Source organism: Lates calcarifer, linkage group LG11 (genome assembly GCF_001640805.2).
Source record: "Lates calcarifer isolate ASB-BC8 linkage group LG11, TLL_Latcal_v3, whole genome shotgun sequence".
NCBI classification, from domain to species: domain Eukaryota; kingdom Metazoa; phylum Chordata; class Actinopteri; family Centropomidae; genus Lates; species Lates calcarifer.
The window spans coordinates 20,148,128-20,155,828 of record NC_066843.1 but is presented as its reverse complement, the minus strand read 5'-3'; the positions used below and the strand labels follow the sequence as shown (position 1 = coordinate 20,155,828).

Genomic DNA, 7,701 nt, shown 5'->3' with positions numbered 1-7,701 from the left:
GTAAAACCATGTGGTAAAACATGAACCATAGAAACCAAACTGAGACATTTCTTTTTGTTGTCACTTTGTATTTGAACAGTTTGATCATGACAAAAGTCTTTGTGGAAACATAGTTCAGTTGAAGTTTGTGAAGTGGCAGGTCAGACTTTTCTTGGCTGCAAAGGAAAACACAAGAGGAGAAAACCTTTCTTTTTTTTCTCAAGATATTACATGTCAGGTAAAGCTGCTCAGACTGCTTTTCAGACATGTTAGCTTCCTACATTTTATATGTGAGTGTTCACTCCTCATAATGCCCTCCACCTCCTCTCCTCTCCTCCTTTTTCCTCATCTCTTCATGTCTCTTTTCTTCTCTAATTGTTTCTTCTCTGCAAAAATCAAGAGCAGACAAAAGAGAGTAAACTGAAAAATAATGAACTAAATGAACTTAAAATCTGGTAATAACATTGGATAAATGTCTATTTACCTTTTACATCAGAGGGTTTACAGGACATATTGCCCTCCACCTCCTCTCCTCTCCTTTTTTCTACTTTAATTTCTCCTCTCTTCTTTTTAAAGTCTTTTTCGTCTTTTAATGTCTCTAATTGTTTCTCTCTGTAAAACAGATGACAAACAAAAGAGAGTAACAGTTAAAAACTTAATAATGAACTTCATAGAATCTGATAATAACATGAGAGAAATGGATCTTTACCTTTTACATGAGACAGTTTACAGATCATGTTGCCCTCCACCTCCTCTCCTCTCCTCCACTCTGATTTTTCTCTTCTCTTCAGTCGTATCTTCTCCTCTCCTCTTTCTAAAAAATGCAGACAAGAGGAATAATAGTTCACTTTTCAATGATTAATGTGAACAGATGGATTGTTCATGTGTATCATTTAGACAATATGAAATAAACTGATGCTTTTCTTTGTGATGGAGAAGGTGCACTCTTCATATTGCCCTCCACCTCCTCCTCCTCCTCCTCTCCTCTCTCTAGAAGAAAAACAGAAAAGACGGGAAACTAACAATTACAAATCAGGTAAACAGAAGTATCATTCATCACTGCATGAAATCAGATGATGACATGAAATATTTACCTTTTACATGAGAGGGTTTACATGTTACCCTCCCACCTTCTCTCCTCTTTTTAAAGTCTTTTTTCCTCATCTCTTCATGTCTCTTTTCTTCTCTGTTTCTCCTCTGCAAAAATCAAGAGCAGACAAACGACAGTAAACTTAAAATAATGAACTAAATGAACTTAAAATCTGGAGGATAAATGGATATTTACCTTTTTTATGAACAGGTTTTCACATCATGTTGCCCTCCACCTCCCCTCCTCCTCTCCTCCTGTTTTCTCCTCATCTTTTCACATTTCTTTTATCTAACTGAGTCTCATCTCTGCAACAATAAATGGCAGAGAAAACAGTTAAAAACTTCGAACAATGAACTTCATAAAATCTGGTAATAACATTAGATAAATGGATATTTACCTTTTTCATCAGAGGGTTTACAGGACATATTGCCCTCCACCTCCTCTCCTTTTTTCTACTTTAATTTCTCCTCTCTTCTTTTTAAAGTCTTTTTCGTCTTTTAATGTCTCTAATTGTTTCTCTCTGTAAAACAGATGACAAACAAAAGAGAGTAACAGTTAAAAACTTAATAATGAACTTCATAGAATCTGATAATAACATGAGAGAAATGGATCTTTACCTTTTACATGAGACAGTTTACAGATCATGTTGCCCTCCACCTCCTCTCCTCTCCTCCACTCTGATTTTTCTCTTCTCTTCAGTCGTATCTTCTCCTCTCCTCTTTCTAAAAAATGCAGACAAGAGGAATAATAGTTCACTTTTCAATAATTAATGTGAACAGATGGATTGTTCATGTGTATCATTTAGACAATATGAAATAAACTGATGCTTTTCTTTGTGATGGAGAAGGTGCACTCTTCATATTGCCCTCCACCTCCTCCTCCTCCTCCTCTCCTCTCTCTAGAAGAAAAACAGAAAAGACGGGAAACTAACAATTACAAATCAGGTAAACAGAAGTATCATTCATCACTGCATGAAATCAGATGATGACATGAAATATTTATCTTTTACATGAGAGGGTTTACATGTTACCCTCCCACCTTCTCTCCTCTTTTTAAAGTCTTTTTTCCTCATCTCTTCATGTCTCTTTTCTTCTCTGTTTCTCCTCTGCAAAAATCAAGAGCAGACAAACGACAGTAAACTTAAAATAATGAACTAAATGAACTTAAAATCTGGAGGATAAATGGATATTTACCTTTTTTATGAACAGGTTTTCACATCATGTTGCCCTCCACCTCCCCTCCTCCTCTCCTCCTGTTTTCTCCTCATCTTTTCACATTTCTTTTATCTAACTGAGTCTCATCTCTGCAACAATAAATGGCAGAGAAAACAGTTAAAAACTTCGAACAATGAACTTCATAAAATCTGGTAATAACATTAGATAAATGGATATTTACCTTTTTCATCAGAGGGTTTACAGGACATATCGCCCTCCACCTCCTCTCCTCTCCTCTCCTCCTCTCCTCTCTCATCATCTCTCTAAATGAAAAACAGAAGACAAACAGGTTGTAGTTACAAACTTTAGAAATCAGGTAAACAGAGGTTTAATTCATCACTGCATGAAATCTGATGCTAACATGAAATATTTACCTTTTACATCAGAGGGTTTACAGGACATATTGCCCTCCACCTCCTCTCCTCTCCTTTTTTCTACTTTAATTTCTCCTCTCTTCTTTTTAAAGTCTTTTTCGTCTTTTAATGTCTCTAATTGTTTCTCTCTGTAAAACAGATGACAAACAAAAGAGAGTAACAGTTAAAAACTTAATAATGAACTTCATAGAATCTGATAATAACATGAGAGAAATGGATCTTTACCTTTTTCATGAGACAGTTTACAGATCATGTTGCCCTCCACCTCCTCTCCTCTCCTCCACTCTGATTTTTCTCTTCTCTTCAGTCGTATCTTCTCCTCTCCTCTCTCTAAAAAATGCAGACAAGAGGAATAATACTTCACTTTTCAATGATTAATGTGAACAGATGGATTGTTCATGTGTATCATTTAGACAATATGAAATAAACTGATGCTTTTCTTTGTGATGGAGAAGGTGCACTCTTCATATTGCCCTCCACCTCCTCCTCCTCCTCCTCTCCTCTCTCTAGAAGAAAAACAGAAAAGATGGGAAACTAACAATTACAAATCAGGCAAACAGAAGTATCATTCATCACTGCATGAAATCTGATGATGACATGAAATATTTACTGCATTACCCACTGTATCTGGCGGAAACAAATACAATCTTTAGACCTCTGCTCCACATAAACACACCATTAACTCTTACCATAGTAACTTTAACACATCACTGAAATAAAGTACCGCAAAGTTCAGAACTATGAGATAAAATAAACCATAAAAATAAATGGCATGCATCAAATCATACTTAACACAAAGTAAATTATTATATTTTCTTTAATAATCAATTAATTGCTCAGTGTAATGTCAGAAATTAATAAAACAAATAACAAATGTTCACATTAGAGAAGCTGGTACAAATGATTCTTTTTTTTTTTGCCACTTTTGCCCCAAAGATTATTTAGATAATTAATTTAAATTATTAATCAGTTATCAATTAATTTTCTGGCAATCCACTAATCGATTATACAATTACTGGAAACAGTTTATCAAGTCCACACTTTTTCTAGAGAATCTCTCTGTTAACTGTGTGTACTGGTTTGGGACACGGTGACATAAAACTGACTAATATCTGTGTGCTGTTCTGTGTAAAATACATCCAAAATATATGAGAATTAAAAACTACTGCCATTACATGTATTACTTATGGTTTAAGTTAGAACATATGGGAACGTTATTTTTATTCGTAGACTGCTACTTAGCAGACAAACCAACCAAGAAATGAGCATTTCGTTTCTTTATGCAAACTTTAGTCAAGAGTCAAACTAAAAAATATTGCTAATATTAGTCGGTGTTGGACTCAACGGCAATTGAAAACTTTTTGCATTGAAAACAACATGGGTTTAAAATGTGTTTTTAAATAAATCTCACATTTTGCAGGTAAAGGTCAGTGACAGGAGCCGTCAGGTAGATGCTCAGGTGCGAGGCGCAGTCATTGTTCGAAGTCTTTCTCTCAAAGAAATCATCCAGTGCAAAGAAGAAAGTTTTCCTGATCGTCTGGAGGTTGTTTGTGTTTGAATGATGAGCAGTTCTGAACGATGCTCCTGAGAAAACCATGGCAACCATGGAAACTTCAGGTCCGTTCTGACAGCACGTGGGTTCTAACCGTCACTCCTCACCCTGAGAGGTTTCGTCATCAACATGGCGACGTCCGGACAGAAAAACACAGTTCAAGCTCGTATTTAACTATAAAGAACTCCTCCCATACCTGTTTCAGTCATTGTGCTGACCACTTCCTATCAGTGTGACTGTGTCTAGCCACAATTTTATATCAAGTCTTGCTGTATGCGGATTATGCAAATGCATAGAGCCCCACAAGCCACTAGGGGGCCCCAAAGCTGAATGTTCAGCCTCATCTGAGGAGAATTAAAATCACCTGTCTGTATCCCTTATATGCTTAAAAATAAGTGCAGGATATAAGAATAAAATAAGCTGCAATGATAAGCTGTGGCTTGTGTTTTTGTGGCATAATTAAGTCAAAATCATTGGACTACACTGATGTACCTTTCATTTGACATCATTCCCGTTAGTGAGGATATGGATGGCATCAAAAAGAAGTTCTCCTAGTGGGCAGAAAAACGTAAGAAGAAGAAAACGGAGGAAGAAAGACAGTCAAAGGATAGAGGCTGATTGGCTGATAAACAGATTGAAAACACCTGTGACACTAATTGAGGTGAAACAATTAGTTTGAAACATGATTAGAAAACAATGATTTATAATATTTTTAAGAGTACCAACACATCTGTCCAGGCTAGTTTTAGCATATCTTAGTAAAATAAAATCATTTATTTTAATTTTGTCAGTTTTCTCTATCACATACTATAGGCAGGCAGAGTCTGGAAAGATGACCAGATTTTGTTTTGGGTTTTTTTTTGCCTTAAAAAAGCTTGATGCAGTTCACAGTTTACCTGTTCTCTCCTATCTGCTGGCTGCCTGATGCAGTATCCAGTACAACCCTCTAGAGGTCCTCATAGTATAGGTTTTTAATAAAAGGCAAAGTCCACTCTATCCAACCTGCAGTCTTCCAATAACAGGATGTTTTTTCAGGCACAGTGGCTGCGTGAACCACACCTTTAAGCCATTGTAGTTATTTTAGTTGCTATTTTTAGTCCTGAGCACTGTCTGCTATGGCATTTTCTAGATATCAGCTTCAACTAAAACAGTAACATACCATGTACACTGTTCTTTCTTGTTATCCGAGTCATTTTCTAACTCTTCCAGTCTAGCTGGATGTGTATTTAAACCCAGTCCATCTCAGAACACAGGCTGGGTTTGATGCTTTCATAAGGAGTCAGTGCGCAGTCAAATGTGCACACAGAGCAATAGTGAGCCTCATAGCGTGAGAAGGCTGAGGAAGTGACTGGTGTGAGAACACTGTCACCGCAGCCCTGTGGCAACTCTGCCTGAAGTCTGCGGTAGTCTCGATTTGCCCTCCAGTTCTCTGAACCCCACTTCAACCTTTTCTCTGTTTCCACTGCACTGCTTTCATGTTCAGATGTCTGGTTCGCTTTCATCTTCTTCATCTCTACACCAGTGACGCGAACTGTACACAGCTCTCTCCAGCTGTGTATTATTATTGTTGTTGTTGTTGTTATTATTATTATAGTCTTTCTTCAGTTCTATCTTACAAATTTATCATTATCATCAGTATGATAAATTTAAGTTATTTGCAAATACTTGTAATTATCATGATCATATTCTTTGTAGTGTGAGATTCACTGTAATTTTCCTGGGGAGCATCATGTTTGACATGTAAATGCAATAGTGTGTAAAGAAGCGTGACGCTCACTGACAATAATGTTCATTTACTGCTGGAGCTCTAAAACACACACACACATGCAAACACACACTCATATGTTCCAGGATTTGATTTTTAAAATGTTTGTGTAAGAACGAAGTTGAACTGAGAATTTCCCCAGCGCGCTTCACAATCTCTTTTTCAGTCTATACACACACACACACACACACACACACACACACATACAAGCACACATACAGGGCAGGAGGCAGGCCATAAAGGTTACCAGGGGTCACATCTAAGCAGCGGAACTGAAAAACAGGAAGAAATTTGAGGTCTAAGGATGGCAGTGAAGTGTGTCCGGTGTGTGCGTGTATGTGTGTTAAGCTGGGTGAAGCAGTAGAAAGCGGTTGATTAAATGTGTCTTATGCAATGCAGAGAACCCATGAGAAAGAGCGTGTCTGTGTTTTGGAGGTGATTAAGAAGCAGCAGCCACTAGGGAGTTGTGACAGGGAAAAACAGATATTCTTCCTTTTTTTTTTTCTTTTTTTTTACAGCATTTAGAGCTGTGTTTTTACACACACACACACACACACACACACACACACATATGCATGCACGCACACACACATACAGCATGCCCAACAACTGAATGTAATTCAGACTGACAGCTAGCCTTCACGCTCTGACGCACCTCTCCTCCCAAAATGGACACAGAAGGACCGTTTTACACAAACACACACACACACACACACACACACATGCACTCACGGTGTCTAAATGGGCTTTCTGTCCACAGCAGCTGAAAACCCAAAACATTAAGCAGAGGAGATGGGAATCCATTTTATCAACACACCAACTTTTCCTCCTGCACTGAGTGTAGTATTTTTTGTGGTATTTTGACTTTTTTGGATACAAATGAATTGGATGAAAGGGAATAAACACAAAACAGCTGAATGAAACCTGGTGGATGGTACTTTTTGTAATTGTTTTTAGAACCTGTGTACTACTGTTGATCATCTAAGCTGCACAGCATCACAAAGCCTCAGCTGTCCAGCACTACAGAGCCTGAGCTGCCTAGTGACCCCAACCCTGAGCTGCCATGGGACCCCGAGTGTCTGCTGCCCAAAGTCTCAGCTATGTAGTGATCCAGAGCTTCTGCTGCCCACTGCCACAATCTTTGCCTAGTTGGGATCTGAGCCGGACTGTGAGTTGGCTGTCCCAGCTAATGAGCTTCCCAAGTTATCCTCCTGAGAGGCCCAGTCTCATCATCCTCCAGCTTTTCTTCCCGAGAACCCAGCCTCTACCAACGCCCTCCTGAGGGGACCCGCCATCGCTGTGCCCCATAGGCGTCGCCAGACCTTGTTTACTGGGATCATTGCATTAATTCAGATAATTACCGCATGCTAACAGGAAAAGAGTGATGTATTTGTAAGAGTGTTACCTCCAAATACAAGCTACAGTCTGCGCGCTGTGTCACTGTGTTTGAGCAGCAGGTGAACGCACATGCAGCCTCCCCAGTGCGCAATACTGAGGTGTAGTAACGTGACATAACAACAGTCAGTTTTATTTTTCATTGAAACCAAATGGGCTTATAGTAACTGAAACATTATAACATGACTTCTGTAGATGTGTATCTTTTTCTGCCATAGAACTCTACATCTCTATCTTTACTTTTACCAGTGGTAGTTTTAGTCGGAGTGTGGCAGTGGATGTGTGTGAGTGTGTGTGTTTGGGGAGGAGGGTGGGGCAACGCCCCTACTGTA

General features: G+C 38.6%; 1 long non-coding RNA gene across 2 annotated transcripts; it reads right to left on the bottom strand.

Annotated features, from left to right (window-relative positions):
* Positions 1-202: 202 nt before the first annotated feature.
* LOC127143020 (uncharacterized) lies at positions 203-1,963 on the bottom strand. Of its 2 annotated transcripts, none has more exons than XR_007814173.1 (3): positions 1,687-1,963; positions 464-591; positions 203-365 (listed from the first exon to the last, which is right to left on the bottom strand). It is a non-coding gene; the product is annotated as an uncharacterized LOC127143020 (long non-coding RNA). The 2 variants fall into 2 exon arrangements; XR_007814172.1 differs by lacking the exon at positions 1,687-1,963 and adding an exon at positions 689-953.
* Between the last annotated feature and the right edge of the window lie 5,738 nt (positions 1,964-7,701).